This window comes from Agelaius tricolor, unplaced genomic scaffold (assembly GCF_023055355.1).
Source record: "Agelaius tricolor isolate 1412-34295 unplaced genomic scaffold, bAgeTri1.0.p SCAF_79, whole genome shotgun sequence".
Lineage (NCBI taxonomy): Eukaryota > Metazoa > Chordata > Aves > Passeriformes > Icteridae > Agelaius > Agelaius tricolor.
Genome location: NW_027269339.1, coordinates 553,306 through 572,248, shown reverse-complemented (window position 1 = coordinate 572,248; position 18,943 = coordinate 553,306).

Below are 18,943 nucleotides of genomic sequence, written 5' to 3'. Positions count from 1 at the left end.
TTTGTCCCTCTTGATCTAATCAACAATTATTGGGTTATAATCCACCTCACCAAAATTTTTTATTCCTCTTCTCCATTAAGAAATATACTGGCACAATGAAAGGAGTAGCCAGTAGTGGGTCAGGAGAAGTGGTAGGAAGAAGGCCTCAGAAATGCCCTAATGAAGTTAAAATATATTTAATGTACTAACATAATGTGAAGAATTATGTAAAAATGTAGTGATTAAGATAAAATAACTTTGAAATTCTTTTCAGTTAGGGCATATTAAGAAACACTAGTACATTTTTGTCTGGGTAGGCTACAACCTACCTTAGGGTTGAGATGCAGAACTGCAAGGAAGTGGCAGAGTATTCATCCTGAACATGAGCTCAGACGGTCTCTGCTCCAGGGCCTTCCTAATAGAGTCTTAACTTAATGAACATTCAAAGGAAAAGTCTCTAAAACTTTACTGGTGTTCCTCAATCTCCTCTTGACGTTGCCTGTGTTGTCCACATTAGATTAGCAGCAGTCTTTTCTTTTTAGTTGATGTAGCCAAACATCAGCCATAATTTATATATATTTTATTCTATATTTTTTCTATATTTTAACTAAGGGTCTGCACAGCCAGTAGACACGCCAATGGTTGGTCCAGTAGTAATTAATAATTGGAATACTGTGATTAGCTTTTAAACAAAATTTTTATGTACTAAGACTTCAAATGTTCCTTATACAATATTATTGTGGCTATCACTTATCTCCTATATATTTAAGCATAGCTGTGCTACCCCTGCAATCACTGTTCAGAGGGGAAGTTCCAGGCTTTGCAGCAGAAGAGTATGTGTGTGTCACTTGTGCCCTTTGTGGGGAGAGGAGTGTGGCAGCCACCTATTTCAGCATGCCATCACAAAAGAAATAGTGATATTTTTGCAGTGAGAAGGATTCTAGGTCTTAGCAGCTGCCTTGTCACAAGCTGAGTATCATCAAACATGGACTTTAATGACAGCGGTATCTGAAAGGTTTTCTGCTTCCCAAATGTCTTATACAAGTCCATTTCCCCTCAGACCACACCCTCAGCTGTGCTGTCTGTGGAGCAGCATGGTGAAACAAAACAGGGAATAAGTTAGAAATAGTCTCGTTTCTGCTTTGCTAGGGGTTTTAACTCAGATCAGTTCACTGATCTATTCCTTTGGAGGTGTCAAGAAGTGAGGGAAGAACCACACTCCCAGGCAGTGGAAGGCCTCCAGGCAACAAAAGTACACCCTTTGTGACTGGTGAATCAGAAATCTGTTGCTGGTTTTCAAAACAGGATACCAGGGCTGGGGCAAATGTATAACATCTGTGCTGCCTCAGTCATAAAAGGCTTTAACGCTACAAATCTTTTCCTTTTTACCCTCGTCACAAGCCTCATTTCTATTTTTGTTTCTATGTTTGTTTTACCAGGCTTGGTATTGGATTTCAGCTCAGAGAGGGAGCACTGGGCAGGGAGAAGGCATGAAGACCTGCTCTAGAAGCAAATTTAAACTGGATTTTTAAGTGAAGTTTAATACTAGGAAGCTTAATATTAGTTTCCTTTTTTAGTCCTTTATTTTCATGTGGTAACTGTCTCTTCCCACCCAACTGTCCTTCCACATCACACTGCTATGAATTAGAAGTATTTCAAGTAAAATCTTCCTTTCTCATAGGATTAGATTATATTTGGGAGATGTGTCCCTTTTTTGTAATAGAATTTTACAATGTCACCTGTGTCTAGTCACATGTTGGAGGGGGAATTACAATGCAAACCTGGTGAACTGTTTATCCTTTAGAGAAACTGCTCTGAGCAGGCAACCTCTCCTCTGCTTTTCAATCCCAACTGATGAGCCAATTTGCTAAGCAGCATTCTAAGGCAGGTAAAGGAGTGCATGAGGTGAAACAAAGGCTGCAGGGGATTATTCAACAAGCCAGCCACAGGAGTTCATGCTTCATGCATCACTGTTCACACCTCTGTTACCAACAAAGCTTTGGGTGAATTCCACAGAACAGATGGACAGCATATTTAAAACACTGTGTTTGAAGAAGTATTTAAGATTTTAAGGATGGGGGTGTAGTGAATCTATAGAAACAGTCATTTAATAATTAGCTGGCTGTGGGGAGGGTTACAGAACACTGTTTTGGCTTTACTTCACTTTAACCCCATCTTTAGGATATATGAGATTGATGTGCTGAGCTGCCTTTTTATGGTCATGCAAAAATCAGTCCAGGTGACTGAATATTAGAGGAAGCTATAGCTCATAGTTTACACTAGAAAAATTGAGCAAAATTGCCTCTGAAAAGCAACTGATCTTTATCCCTAACAGGAAGGAGGCCATCTGATAACTTTCTACTACAGTATCTTTGAAGTGCACTCTAGCTTCTTAAACTCAGTTCTTCATCTGATGGAGTTTCGCAACTGAATGTAGGACAGATTTAAAAAAATGCTGAGGCTGATGTTAAGTCTGCATTTTATAATGGTTTGCACTTTCTGTTATTTGGATGAATATTTAAATAGACATTTCAGGGCCTTCGTTTAGAGTATCATTAATTGTAAATCCAAAACATTTTTGTGCAAGACTGATAAGGATATGGTATAAGGTTCGGCTTAGGTTTGTGTGATCCATCCCATCAGGGCAGTAGGTGTAGCTGTAATACCTTGTGTTTGATTTCATAGAAGACCCAGTCACAGGACACAGAAATCCTGTTACATCCCAACTATCACTGTCTCCCGTTGAACATCAAATTGTTAGAGTATTGAAATATCTGCCAGAGTTCAAGAAGCATTTGGGCAATGCCCTCAGATATGTGATGTGCTTCCTGGGGCTGTCCTGTGCAGGGCCAACTGTTGGATTTTGATGATTCTTATGGGTGCCTTCCAACTCAAGATATTCTGTTACTGAATAGTTACACTTCAACTGTCAGGCTGTAGCTTAGTGAAGCTGGATCTTCACCTCTTGCTGAAATGATGATGCTTTACTCTGACTTTTTAATTGGATATAATACATTTTCCTTCACTAATATTGTTGTGAGTGGAGTTGCCCTGGTCCCAGGTTTTCTTGCCTGGGACCTATTTTTTTGTAAATTAGGCTGTGGAACCATTCTTTCAATCCCTTGTGAGAAGCAAGCTTGACCTCCACAAATGGTAGCAAGTGTTTCAGTTTGTGGAACTTGTCACAGCCATTTATATACTGATTATAATTTCTTAATTTTCCCTACCCATTTAACTCCTCTAGACAGTTTTACCATACACTGCTTTATTCTTTTAAAAAAACAGAAGAAGAGAGATGCCTTCTTCTTTCATTGTACCCTTTCTAACTAAAAATATATTGCTCTTCTAGAACTGTCTTGATTTTTTCCTTTCCTTATAAGTGCACTGCCTTAAGTTTCCACCCGTGACAGATCATTCTGGAAGTGTGTTGTTATTCTGTTCCTATTTGCAGAAATGTTATGACTTGTGTTGTGGTATGGTTGCTTGGTTTTGTCAGTTGCACTGATGTACAGACATAGATAAAACAGTGAATGGATGACATTCAAGAAAAAATGAAGTATAAGAAATTAATTTAGCTTGTCCTTGAGCTGCAAATTTCTAATGAACATAGAGCAAGTGATGTAATTGCTATATAATAGGCTAACTTGTTGGAAACCTGGTAATTTAGTATGAGTTTAATAGAAGTGCTCAGTGACAGGACCCAAGGGAGTGGCCTGAAATTGTGTCAGGGGAGCTTTAGGCTAGATATTAGAAAAAGGTTCTTCACCTGGAGGGTGGCTGGGCACTGGAACAAGTCCCCTGCGCAGTGGTCACAGCACCAGCCTGACAGAGTCCAAAGAATCATTTGAACAACACTCTCAGGCACATGGTGGGACTGTTGGGGATGGTTCTTTGCAGGGCCAGGAGTTCAACTTGATGGTCCTTGTGGGTTCCTTTCAGCTCAGTATATTCTGTGATTCTGTGAAAACAAGTTGAAATAATTGGAAGAATCCTTCATTTTTCATTTGAGATAGTTGCAAGAAAATTGCAAGTTCCCTTATCTGTGCTGGCAGCAGAGATTAGGGCAGCTTTCTACCCCTGGTAAATATCTCTGCCTAAAAGGAAGAAAAATAATAGATGCTTGGAAGTTCCTCAGGAATTACCACAGGCACCTAAGAACTGTTTTAATCTAGTGACATTTGGAAGGATGAGAGATAGTCCAGGTGATGAAAGAGGTAGACAGACCTCAGAACAGTCTAAACAGAGTTAACCATACAACCCTGAGAAGAGATAGGGGTGCTTGGTGAGAAGGAGCTTGGTGACAAAAATTGACAATTTTTCTGATTCTCTGTATGTTCAAAAAAGCAGAATTCTGAGTTTTCTTTTTGATACAAAGAACAGTGCTGAAGACTATGATCCTTCTTGAGTTTTCCTTTTAAAATCAAATGATCTGCATCAAATCCCACACTGATATATCACCCAAACCTTTTGCCAGAGTGGGGATGAAATTGATGCCTGCATGCAGTTTAGTCGCACAACTTGTGCAGGTAGCACATCACTACAGAAAAATCAGTATTTGCATTAGATCATTACTGCAGTTTTACAGACTAATTAGCATTTGCTTTATGCCTTACAGTACAGCTGGCTTATGCCTTTTACTGAATTTAGCAAATGCATCCCTCTGGAGATGCTAAATTAGGATAAACTCTATAAATTATGAAGGTTTTATTAGCCTATTTTTCTAGATTATCAGGGAACTAGGAATCTTCATCTATGTCATGGTTTAACTCTACCCAGCAGCTAAACCCTGCTTAGCTGCTTGCTCACTTTCCCCTGGTGGGATGGAGGAGAGAATTGGAAGTGTAAAAGTGAGAAAACGCGTAGGTTGGAATGAACAGAGCTTATTAGGGAAAGCAAAAGCCACACACACAAGCAAAGTAATAGAAAGAATAAATTCACTGCCTTCCATCATCAGGCAGGTGTCCTGCCATCTCCAGGAAAGCTGGGCCTCATTTTGCACCCTCATTCTCCTCGCTGATGGGGTGGGATGGGAGGCAGAAAAGGCCTTGGCTCTGGGTAAGTGCTGCTCAGAGATAAGGAAAACATCCCTGTGTAATCAGCACTGTTTCCTGTACAATTCCAAAATACAGCCCTAAACTGGCTGCTCTGAAGCAAATTAACTCTGTCCCAGCTAAACCCAGCACAAGCCAGCTGGTCTATGACTGAGTGTAAAGTATATAAAGTATATAGTTTGGGGAGCAGCAGGGGAGGAATGTTTATCCAGTTACTTAAACATTTTCCCATGAGAGTTAGGAGGCTAGAGTTATGAGACCAGAATTTGCCCACCATGACCTCCCACAGCATTCCCAAAAAAGACACAATCAACGAGGGAGGATTTGGGAAATGAAAATAATGGTTTTTAGCACATCATTCCCAAGAGATAAACTCCAGGTAGCTTTGTGGCTAGAGGGGATTATATTTTCATCTGTACCCAACCACCTCTATGTTCAGAGGATGTCCCATTGCATAAAACAAGTCTTACTGAGGAAAAACTACTGGGAGCCAAGCTGGCCTCTGCAAGAGGTCAGCTTAATGTGGAGAATGCAATGACCTCTTGCAAAATACAGAAGAAAACAAGGCCCTAAAATGTCTTGTAGATCACACCAGTAATGAAAATTGAATTGAATAATGTGAAATTAATGAGAGAAACTGGCAAAATTTCAGGTAAAATAGAGAAATTTTAATATCCTTAAAATTACTGTTAGCAGGTGGCCCAGTTTGAGCAAATTATACATCAAAAATCACTGTCATCAACTTCCAAAATTTTTGTGACAGAAACCTGGCAGAGCTGCCTCAGTGCTGTTGGAAACAGAAGAATTGACGCAGAGAAAATCACTCAGTGTAAGAACTACTAGAGTTTCTACACCAGAAAAACAAAAAGCAAACATAGAGTAATGAAAACCCATTCTAAAAATAGTAAAGGTGAAGGTTCTTGTTATAGCTTGCTACAGCGTGTGTTCCTTGAGGTCTTTAGGGATGACATATAGTGCCTAGGTAGCAATTCTAATACAAAATAACGATGTTAAAATCTTGGGCACGTTTGGACTGGTTCTGACTCTAGTCCAAATGAGGATGGATTAAGTGAGGTGTTGCTGTGTGAATACACTGTTGGTTCATGGAGCTCTACTTCCAGATACATAAAATGCCTTTAATTTCTCCAGAGTGTGCTGCAAAGACACTTGAAGAAAATCCAACTATTACTGGCAAATGTACATGCCCCACTGGTTGCCAAACACTCATAACACTGGCATGTCAGTGGAAACTCACTGAAATAGAGGGCCAATAGACACCTCTTCAGTAGCCCACCAGTAAAAGAAACACTCAATGTATCAGTATAAAAGACAGAAACATTCAGTGTTTCAGCATCTGAAGAGCTGCTTCAGTTTCATACCAGCAGCTGTGAAAATGAAAATATGTAAAAACATGAGAGAACTACTGATAAAACTGAGAAAATAACAGCAAGAGCGAAGCAGCTTAACAGGAAGCAGCAGAAGAAAGAAGACTGAAGCAAGCTTCATGAAAGCAAAACAAGTGAAGATAAGCAGTTTCTAAAAATTGTCCTGAGCTCTATACAGAGCAGCTAAGCAGGCCACTGGGAGTGGCTGCAAGGTCCATGGTCTTCTTGCCACTTTCTCCTGGTCTGACACAGAAGAGTTCTGCAGGTGGGGGGATGTACAGGGGTTGGTACAGGGGATGTACAGGTTGGTACCAGACAGGAATGTAGCTACACTGCTCTGGGAATCAAAGTCCAGGGACAACACAGACACTTTCCCATGACTCTGAACCCAAGTGAATGACAGGAACCCATCAGGTTCAAATGGGTTCCTACACATGACTCACCCAGATGTTTCTAGACCACCCTCCAGCTGCACTGGGGAGCACAGTGCTGTAAGGAGCCCAGAAATACAACACTGAAGTGCTTCTTCAGAGACATGGCATGCATGATTCCATGATCCCTTCCACTTATGGTCTGCCTCCATATGGACTAAAGTAGTGAGCTCTGTGTGGCAGTTGAGGTGCTGGTAAGCCTTACTAGCTTGGGCACAGGCCATACTCACAGAGCATGGCACCTGCCAGTGCTAACTCTTCCAGAATCAGAAGTGTGAAGCATCTCACCCTAACTGCAGTATTGTTTCTGCCCTGCTAGCCATGAAGAGGGTGACTGTAGTGAGCAGATGGATTCCTTTAGATTATCTTAATTATTATGAATGCCCTGATCTGTTGAAAATATTACTCAATGCAAAAAAAAAAAAATTGTACTTCAAGAAAAGAAATCAAGATATATTGCTAGATGCATTCCAAAACACCTGATTGCATAGTATTACAGGAACAGCAAGGAAAAAAATAGTTTCGCTTATTTATACAGGCAATGAGCAATGAATGTCTAAGCAACAAATCACTTTCATAAATTAAGAATGTCTCTCTCAGAAATATATGCTTTCAGTGCAGCCTTCATACCTTTTTAGTGAGGGGACAGAAAACCACTAGGGTATCTATTAAGAAAGACTCATTTATTCCAAAGTCAATGATCCTAGCAAATCCTCAGAGAAGATTCTTCTTACAATATTAAGAATTCTAACTAGGATAAGCCCACATCAGCATCAAGCACAGCAAGACAATTGAAAGACAGATTTAGGACATCATCAATATGACTTCCATAACAAGTGATAATATGGATGCCATCTGGAAAACACAGAAAGGGAGTTGGATATGGATGAGCTTCTGTCAAGTTGTTTTCTATTTTTTTTTCTGCTATTTTTTGTGCAAGTTCCTAGCTGTGATTATTTTTATATAATAAAAACCCTCATACTCTTAGCATGCTTATGGGTGGAGCAGTTCTGAGACTTAAGGGCTTTTGGGGGGCAAATGCTTAGTTCTGCAAGGTTCAGAGAAAGATTTTAATCTGTCTGGAATTGCCATAATTTGCTGTGATGTGTCCTAACAATTTTGAAACACATTTTTCACTGCCACAAACAGAGAAAAACTGTAAAAGGGTTGCAGGTTCTTGAGTATATTGTAGGTTGTTCTTATGATCAGGTATACTTTAGCAACTGTTACTCCTGTAGGTCTCACAAGGACTTAACTTGTCTGAAGACAAGCCATTCCTGCCCTGCCTGGTTGTATATGCATGAATTCCTTTCTGAGGCTGGCACACCTGAGTAATTTAATTGGACTTAGTTCTTCTTTATAACACTAAGATGGAACTCTAATCCTTTAAAGGAAGAGCACCTCATTTTATCACTTTCAAATTCGCAAGCCCCTTAGAACTTGTCATCTTCCTGTTAGCAAAAAAGGGACCCTGCAAGCTGTAGTGGTAATAATCCCCAATTTATGGTAATTACTCACTGTCTAAAGCTAGTTACAAGCTATGTTTCTTGTTCTCATTGAAACAGCCATAAAATAAGTAGCTGTTGAGGCCTGCAATATAGAAAATTTATGTGCTTCGATTCTCGTAAATTCAGATCCTGTTTAGCCTCTTTGTCAAAAGGGAGACATTTGCACAAGGTAATTGACCCATCTATTGGTAAGTTGATACCAACAGAGGGCAGGCCAGGTGGCCAGCCTGGACTCTGCAAAGCACAGTGGCAGATCACAGGCTAATGCTATCTGAGACAGTGTTTCACAAATTGGGCAGTCATAAATTAGGGCTGTGTTTAGAACTGAAGTGTCATGACCGTGGGATACAGGATGTCTCCAGAAGAGTGTTTATATTCAGCTGAATCACCAATGTGCCAAAGAAATTCATTGGAAAAGCTTTGCTGTAAACAGCAGGTTGTAGCTCAGGGGATAATGCCAGAGCACACAGCTTGTCAAGGGAATCAGCTCCTGACTCCAGCCAGCTGCAGACGTGTCCTGGCAGCTCCTGGCTGAACAAAACTAGGAGAGGACCTTGGGAATCTCCTTAAACACAGATAGCCAGTAAAGTTTGTGGTTGCTCTGTTTGTTTGTTTTCTGTATCTACTTTCTAGTTTCTTTATTTTGCTTTTCATCCGGTCATCTGGCAGCTGTCACCTAGCTTGGTAAATACTTTCAGCAGAAGCTGGCAATAGTTCAGGTGGCTTGACTTCAAAGGAGAGCAGTATAACAAATATCCACTAGATTGCACCTAGGCATTAAGCCACACATGCTTAAATTAGATTCTCCTGCTACCTTCTGGAAGGAAGTTGTGCAAGGCGAAGCTATGAAAGAAGTGATGTCCTCCAAGCAAGTCAAACTAGGCAAGAAGCCAGCTTAATCCTGGCTAGATAAAACATGATATGTCAATTAAAAAAAAAAAAAAAAAAAAAAAGGAGGGAACTAAATGGAAATAGAAAAAAACTATAACAAAGAGAGCAAGAAAATCAGTCAACAATGCAATGAAGTTGTCGACCAAGAAGCAGATGGCAATAAACTGGGGCTTCTCAGCTTCTAAGAATCCTAGAACTAAGGTAAGGAAGCTCAGCACTGTGAAATATGATGATCTGATACCTGAGGGCAGGCAGATATTCAGGTACTTGAAAGAAGTTCTTATCAAGCAAGCTCAAGCTGGTCATTTAAACAAATGCAGAAATTGAATTCTTGCATACAAAACACTATGGAGTTGATACTACAACAGCAGAAGAAGGTGGAAAAAGCTCAGAGAGGCTGAGGAGCACTTTGCTTTGCTGGAAGTGGGTTTCCAGCATAAAGCAGCACTAGTCCAGCTCACACTGCACAGGCTGGGACATGCATCTCTCATATTTTGAATCTGATCAGCGTGTAGGCGGGAGTCAGAGAGAGTCTGGGGGCAGGAAGAGGATCTTGTTTCCTTCAGTCTAAGGGTATGAACCCTATAAGACACTTTTAGTTTCAAATACTGGAAACTTCCTCCCATGAGCAGGAAATACGCTCTCTCTTTGGCAAAGAGAGACCAGATTCTCAGAAGGCTGCCAGAAAGCAATTACTCGGGTTAAGTGCACAAGCTACATCTGGGATGGGGATATTGCTCAGTGTATTTAGCAAATTAAGTTATTTCAAGGTAATACAAATAGAAACAGATTGCTCTTATTTAAAGGGTAATGAAAAAGGAAGAAGCACTGGACTCTGTCTTTCATGAGTCAGAAAAAAATTACTTGGCTGAAAGAGGCAAGTAAATTACTGAAGGTATGTCTGAGTGTAAGTAGGAGTGGACATACCTAAAGTGTGATAGTACCCCATTTCCACTTTGCCCACCAAAAGATTTCTTGGACTGAATTTGTCCTTTCTGATGTATATGGACAGTGCCCAGAAGGCTTTTTGATTTCTCTAAGGACTCCTAGTAAAAAAGCACCAGATCTGAAGATGCATGACCAAAGTCTGCCCTCATCACTTAGCTGGAATTTCAAAACATTTATAAAATGTGAACTAGTTCAGACAGGGCAATGCAGATTCAATCTTGTCTTCATGGGTGAAATTTTCTAGCTCAGCAGTAAGCTGAACACAAAGGGTTCATAAAGCCGTGTCAGGAGACTTTAAAAGGTAAATACAAAGATGAGAGAGGATAAATCTGCTCCAATTCTACATTCCCAGTGCAGACATCTGCTTTGGCATTGGTCTCTCTCTGCAGTCAACTGAGAGCAACAGATGTTTCTGGGCATGACTCATCCCATTCAAACCTGGTACTTGTGCAAACAAAGTGCACCTTGAGATTGCCACTCTCTCCAGTGACTGAGGAGGGTAGACAGGGTCATCAGCTCAGCCTCAAATGTTTCCTACATAGATGCACAAAAACAAGTTAGAAGATTGAGTGTTGGACCAGAAGACTTACAGAGGTCCATTCCAGCCTCAAAAATTCTGTAAAGTTCAGGCCAACTGCCAACAATTAAAACTGGATCAGCCAAAATTAGAGCTGCCCCTCAGGTCACCCAAACTAGCTATAAGTCCAGTCTTTCACAACATTTTAAATGAAAACAGGGGGGGCATGAGGGGTCAGTGATACTATCCCATAATTTACTCATCTGAAAAAATGCAAACTTTGACAAGAGAGTATGTGCAGAGGCTCATTAAGTGATTGTCAGAAAAGCAAAAGAAGACATACTGAAGTGTCTGTCTTGTTATGGAACTGTCTTGAATTGTTATCTTAATTTTGTTAAGATATTAATCTGTGTACCATTTGCCATTTTTAAGAAGAGATCAGCTGAAACTGTGACTCCTGAGAACAGAACATACAATTTTTTGCATACTCTGAGACTTAACCAGCTACTAAATAATGGTTTTTATCCCTTGTGGACAGAGAAAGAGGTGCTGAACTGATGTCCAAGCCACTGAGGAATATAAAGTGCCTCAGGCTGGAGGGAAGAGAAGTGCAGCTGCCATAGGAAAAGGAAACAACAAAAATGGTATGTTTCTGAGGAGACTATGATGGCCAAAGAAGAAACTAACTAGGAAAAGATCACGTTATTTGCCTGAAAGCCTCATTCTGCCACTACTTTCTGGAAATAGATCAACTCAGAGGAGTAAGTATAATCATCTCCAAGCCATTTATGAGCCTGAGATTAAAGTGGGCTGGTGGGGTGTGAAGAATTATGGAGGTGTGAGGAAAAGAAAATGCTCCTCTGTAACTGCTGTCAGATACAGCATCCAAGTGCCCATAGGCTGATTGCATTACAGAGGAAATGTAATACATTTTGTAATCATCACAGAATTTGGTTTTCAGTATTCTTTAGATTTGTGTTTTAATGCAATTGTCTCGGCCCTCCAGGAGCATCATGACCTGTGATGGCCATAATTCCCACCCCAAAAAAACCCTTAAAAATTCCTCCATACTTTTAATGAATTTAGGAAAGAAATAACCCCCCCAAAAAACCCCAAAAATAAACTAAAGAAAAAAAACCAACCCACCCAAAAACAACAACAAAAAACCTGAAAACCAAAACAACTAAGAGAAGTAGCCTTTTTCACTTGCCCAAAACACTACTGAATATTAGCAGGTAGCTTGGACAGGTGGACTTCCATGGCAGCTGTACTGGACTAATGCCTGCTCAGAAGAAAAGGTTTATATTACTTTATGTACCCTTTCTCTTTTCAGCACTTTCAGTCTTGAGGATTTTATGGGTAAATCCAAGGAAAGTACTTTGGTGTACAGTGACAATATCAAAAATGTACATTTACTAGACAAATAAATTTTGTTAAGCAAGCCAGGATCATGATAAAGAGAATATTAAGGAGAGAAGGAGAAGAAAGAAAAACAAAATGTCAGAATTTTTGGTGACTGTTGAAACTATTCCTTTTCTGCCTCCAAAACACAGTCAGATAGAGAGAGAAAAAGGAATGCATTAGGTTGGCATTGGCAATTTTATATTCAACCTCTTTATTACTTTGCTGATACAGTTAGTTCATAAGGGATCTGATTCCTCACTTTGCTATCCAATTTGAAATTAGGTAATCACAAAAGGTAATACCTGTATCTTTTACTGTGCTAAATGAAGCAAACTGGCTTATGTGGCAAGGAAGTAGATGATCTACCAGGAGTATTTAATATTTTAATATAGTGCTGCTTAGTTTTTTAGTTCCTTACAGAAGTACTTCCCCATGTTCCTAGCCAAAGGAATGTGCCATGCTCACAACTGCCAACAATTGCTGTCCTGAAGGAGCAGACAGGCTTTGCTGCTGCTCAGCACCTCCAAGTCCCATGTATGAGATGAGGTAAGGAACAGCAGCAGATGTCACAGCATGATTGATGCCAACTAGGAATAAATCTTAAAAAACATGGACTCCTGTGCACTACATCAGCAAGGACGTGGTGTGGACACCAATCAGTTTGAAATCACTTGGTCCCAGATCTTGCAATGCCTCCAGTCTATCTGACTCTACCCTGAACAAGTGCAGCATCTCCAGGCCTGGCCAGTGAATTTTCTGGTATTTGATGCACTCAACTCTAAAGTCACTCACATAAATAGACAGGGGGAAAAATAATCAAGTAATGCTTTTCTGGTAAAAACATCACAGGAGGAGCCCACAGCCTTCCAGAAACTAGAAAAGCAAAATTTTTAAAATTAATAGATACTGCTTTTCAGCACATTTTAATAGTCTCCATTATTTTGGTGTTTTCATCTCAAGGCATATTTACATGTTTGATTGTTTCTTTCCCTCTCAGATTTGCTGTGATGTCATAAGCAGTTACAAACACTAGGCCAAAAAAGCATAACACATGCTAGACCACATTTATGGATTCTCAGCATCCCAACCCTTTGCAGTTTCTGAAACTGGGGACTTTCCCCTTCTCATCAGGAATTCCTGTGGACTCTCTCCTGGCTGGCAGAGCTTGTATCTTCAGTGGCCTAGTTCAGATTTACTGTTCATGCCCTCACCTCCAAACATGACTCTCTCTTTTAATGTTTATTCTCTGCTTTCTCTGCTGGTTGCAGCTGCTTTAAGCAAATGAAAAATGAAAAAAAAAAAACAAGGGTGGAAGGTACTGCTTTAAAAGGAGTGCCCCCAAATCTGCCCCTCAAGTGAATGCTGCAAAGGTTAACCTGCATGACTGTAGTAAGTGCAGCTGCTGTCGCAGGAGCCTGGAAAGACCAGCCCTGTGACCCATTTTAAACACACAATCCCTGATTCATGGCAGAAATCTCATTATGGACATGCATTTTTTTAAGAACTGCTGAGTAGTGGGTAACAACATATCTTCAAATTAAATCCAGTTCAATAAATAGCACAAAATTAAATCATTCAAGGTCTGGTCTGCCTTGAGCTATACTTAAGCCCTGTGCATGATTAACAGATTAGAATGTGAAAAAAAGCAGCTTAATATGTCCACTGCAGAATGCTTTTATTCCCCTGTGCTACAAATTGTTTTATCTCTAGATACTACACCAGCCTGATCTGCCTCTAGGCCTAAGCAGATGGTGTGGCTACAGGAACACTGAATTTCCAATTTACCCTGAAACCTGGATATTTGTGTTGTGTTCTTTTAATGATAATAGTGTTTTCAATTCTTGCAAAGAGCTATGCATTTGTCTGTATTACACTCATTACAGTAGTATTCCCAGTCAAGAGCAACACAAACAAATGCTGAGAGGCTCAAATTGGTCCCAAGCCATGCAGTAATTCAGTGTAAAAGAAAAGGCAATGGCATCCACATAGCCCAAATCCTACCTTCATGCCTTATCTGTAACAACACACTATCTCCTATGGGGCTGTCACTTATCATCCTTTAAATTTGCACTTTCTATTAGGACATTTAAATCCTAAGTATTCCTCACAATGAACTAATTCATTAACAAAGCCAGCATTCCAAGCTTTTATTCTCGTAAATGGAGCCTACTTTTATTTTTTATAAGACTGCATAGCTGCATGACTACACAACTGCACTTAAAATAAAACTAAAGTAGATTAATATAAGGCTCAATACAACAGAATATAGTTTAAATTCTTCTGGCATGGCAGGACCATGTTTCACTTTCAGCAGAAATGGAGAGGTGAGAGGGCTCAGCCTTGTGTAAGATAAAACCATTTGCAATATTACATAGCACTGAGGACAAAGAGAATCAGGCAAACATTGGGACCATTCTCAGGTCTCAATTAGAAATATCAGTGATATTCCAGACTCAGGTACCTACAATATCACTGCAAAGCCTTTGGCACTTAAATAACCAGAAAATCGTTGTCATCATTTGCATTTCATAGCTGAAACTCAAATATAGGGACATATCAGAATAGCAGTGAGAGGCACTGGCATATTCATGTATTTTTAAATATGAAAAAGACCACCCTGCTGTAGCAGGTGACATTTTGCAGTCTGCTCTGATACCCTCCTTCAATCATGCCAACTTCCAGCAGATGTTTTCTGCCAAAGTGCCTGAACAAATTAGAATCCTGCTGGCACAGGGGATTTTTCAAATTGAGCAGTGGGATTTTAATTTAGTGATTCTCTTAAACATAACACCCTTAAACCCCTCTGTGGACTCACAAGTTACATGGCCAAGTCAGACTTGCCCCAGGTACAAAATCCCAATGACAATCAGCCTTCACCAGCTGTAAAAGCAGTGAGCTCATAAATACCATTGCAGAGTGGTGGTATGTCACCTGCAGCTGCTGAGGCACAGGCTCATGTCAGAAGAAAGAAGATGTCCTAGGAATAGGTATATCTGTGATATTGTTTCCTTTTGGTAAGGTTTCGTGTCATTTTCCTCTACCAAGATTTCAGAAATTAGTCAGGTGATAAATGACCCAGTTTTGAACAGGAAGGTTACCCCAATTTGCTATGCTACTGTGAGCATGTGTAGTCTTCTGATTTTAAGTACATCTAAAGAAAAGAAGAGTTGGTTGAATAAATCATTAGTTCTTTGTTATAAGTTTTCACTTAATTGATGTTTGAGCATCAAGCTTTGTTATGTTAGAGGTTTTTTCATAACAGCAATTTCTGTAGTGACTTCTACTAAAACAAGCCAATGTGGTTTTCAGACTATTCAGTGTGATAAGGCTGTGCTGAGAAATTCAGAACTTGCTTGTATATGTCATAATACTTTTCTGAAGAAATAAATCATAACAGCAGTCTGTAATATTGAAAATTGTGAGCACTTTTCCAGTTGCTTGCATAAAAATGACTGCATTTTTAGTGCTCTGCTTCAAAGTCAAGTGGCCACAATCCTGTTACCGGAATGATCTGTAAATCTTGCAGCTTTGATTGTGCAAAACCCCTAAAAAATAATCAAGTGTGTCTGAGGCATCTAATATTTGAGGAGAGACTGACTTTCCAGACTCCTCAAAACAGAAAATCACAGGAAAACATGCCAATGTCAACAGCTAAGCCTCCCAGATGCTCTCCAGTTCACCTTGAAGCAGCAAGAAAACATCATTTTATGTGATGAGCTCATTGTCTGCAGTGCCAGACTTTGCCCTTCCAGAATCCCAGGTGCTGGGGAAAGAGTCAGTGAGCCCAGCTTCTCTCACCTTTTATTTTCAGTCATTATTATCATTGCCAAAGGGACATCCATAGCCATGTTCTTTCTCTTTTTTTGTTGCAACAAGAGCACTGACCGCTTTGCACTTGCCAGGTGTAAGAGGCCCATATACACAGCCCAGCCAACATCAGCAGCCAAAAAGACATAGCCAAAAAGATCAGTCCCAAAGTCTCAGCATCTTTCAAACACGCCAAATTTGCTGTGAATATGCTGATCAGCAGGGCTCCTGCAACTGGTCTGAGAATGTCCAACTAACCATGTTAAGTTTGTCCAGGATGGCTGGAAAGGCAACAGGGTTGGCCAACAGAAGTTCAAAGACTGCAGAAGCTCAGAGTGTATCAGCAGCACTCCAACCAGAGCTGCAGGGAGGTCCCCAGCTGCACAGTGATTTCTAGAGTTTGCAGTATGACTGGGGGAGGAAAAAAAAAAAAAAGCTGTCAGTAAGGCAGGAGAGTGTAGGTGAGAAAATTTTCCCCAGATTTAACAAGATCCTAAATATTTTCATCGAGAGAATCTGCAAACAGTTCTTTGCATCTAAAATAGCCTGGAGATTTGAGAGTGTTGCGTGCTCTTGTTTAATTAATGTTTGTTACAAGACCTACTGAAACTATTTTTCTCATGTTCATATTATAAAGACTCTGTGATAGTAATGTGAGACCAACAGGAATAATCCCATCTGTGTAAAAGCTAAAGGGAGATCTGTAACTGATTGAAGTTTATTGTGTTTCAACTACAAAATACATCTTTTTATATCAGAGACACATAATAAATTACATTTCTGTCAGTAGGTAACACAGATGAGTACACCACTCTATCAAAATGAAACTTTAGCCATTTCCTGTTATTAAGATTATGATTCTTGTAGCCACATCCTGACTTTGGATCCAGAAGCACATCCTTCCAAAGATGTTCCTTCTGGACTGATGCAGAAAGGGAAAAGAGCAGACAGAGTTAATAAAAGCAGGAGAACTGTGAGGTGTAGACAGGAAATACCTTTTCTGGTTTTAAGTAATTTGGTTTAGTTTGTTATAAAACTTATATTGTTCAAAGAGACACGGAGAAAATGAGTTCTTTTTGATTCCTGGAGTTCAAAATTATGCATCTTAAAATTGTAACAGAAAGACACCAGTTCAGTCTGTTTGGAAATTACTTGGGATTGAAATATTAGCCATGTGCACTTTCATTTTGATTGGTTTTTTATTTTCCAAACTGAAAAAGATAAACATATTTTTAATTTTAGAATTCTTTTCTGCTTTTCATTTCCTCTAAATGCTGTTCAAGGTGTTTTGGATTATAGTCAAAACCTATGTATTTTTGCAGCTGAGAAGATGCTTACTTGCCTACTGACTGCTGAGGGTACTGATGGCTGACAAATATCCGTCCTTTGAAAATTTGAGATTTGTCACTATAATTACTAAGCACATCAAGTTGTTTACAATTTATTGACAGTCTTCCCATTCAATGGCAGCAGAAATTGAGACAGCATTCAGCAAAACCACAACTTCGGTGTTGACACCAGTTTTACTTTCATCAGGAGACATTTGGAGGCATCACTAATTAAGTCAGAAAAGACATTAAATGCTTTTTACTAGACCATGTTGTTGGACAGAAGGAATTGTGGTTGAGAGAGTAAAATTCCATCTTACAACATGCCTGGCTGGAACTCAGATCACAGGAAGCTCTTATTTGGACCATGGAGGGAAGGAAAACAGGTCTCTTAACACAAACAGAGATAATTTTAATTACTTTAATTGTTTTTGCAGGAGCCCTTTAAAGAGAAACTCAATTTTTTAGGACTCCCACGGGATAAAGGTAAGTTAACAAAGTAAATAGACACAGAGCATCTTAAATCCCAGACAAAACATTTAAGCAAACAGATCTATTTGGCTTGCTTGCAGAATAACTGTCAGTATTCCCCAGAGGAAGAGGGATGGCACTGAGAAATCCCTAGGCTTCATCTGAACCCTTCAAGTCAGTAAAGCCAAACGACTGTGAAAAGTGATGATTTAGACTTCACTACAAAAACCTTTTGATGGTACAGTGAAGATGTAGTACATCAAAGCCCAAGATACTCTTGAATAAAGGCAGTTCATACTGAAAAGAAAAAAAAAGCCACCCAGTTTTATCAGAGCAAGAAACAAAATGGATCAAGAATGAAGGAACTGACATTGAAGAGTTTCTCTAAGGACCAGGCATGGCTAAATTGACTGATATCCTTAGTAACTATCAGTAAGTCACTGATGCCAGGGTCCAGGAGAGCTGGATGAGGGCCAGGTATTCCTGACCAAGTCTGTGCTTTTAGGAGGTGTGCCTCAGGAGATGACTTAAACCAGAGCCTCAAGGAAGGTCCTCAGTGCTCTGCAGATGAAAGTCTGCAGTGGCTGAGTCACTCAAGAGATGAGGTCATGCCACTGCTAAGAAATGCCTTTATTTCTGGTCATTCCATAGACCATGACCTTGGGTGAAACCTGTTTGGAAGCTTATCACCAAGACCAAGTAGATAAAACCCCAAAATAACTAAAATGTAAAGCAACTGTTTAGCTCCCTACTTTGGCTAAGTCTGGAAGCAGGCATGACTCTTCATGGTGAAGTTTTTTTTCCTCAGTCCCCATACTCAAGAGGACATCCCACTCCCTTTGCAAAACAGCTGTGTGTGCATCAAGGAGGCTCACAGAAGACAGACCCTGCCATGTTTGTGTTATGTTTGCAAGGGGATATACAGACAATAACTCACTAGTATGTGTTTTAGCAACTCTGACTGAATACAAGTGGGAAAGCCTGATCCCTTTCAGCAGCAGCTCAGCTCAGATGAAGGTGGGTGTCAGCAAAGTGACTCTCAGCAGAAATGAAAGCCAAAGGTGCAGAAAAGTGTCAGTTACAAAATGCTGAGCCCCTGAGGGCACCCCCTGTCCCTGCCATATCCTATGGGGTTCCCCCACCCTCCCTTAGTCAAGGATCCCATTTCAGCCCAGCCTGGACCCATCAGTCAGGTAAGGTCCCCATTAGAGTTACCTTGCTTG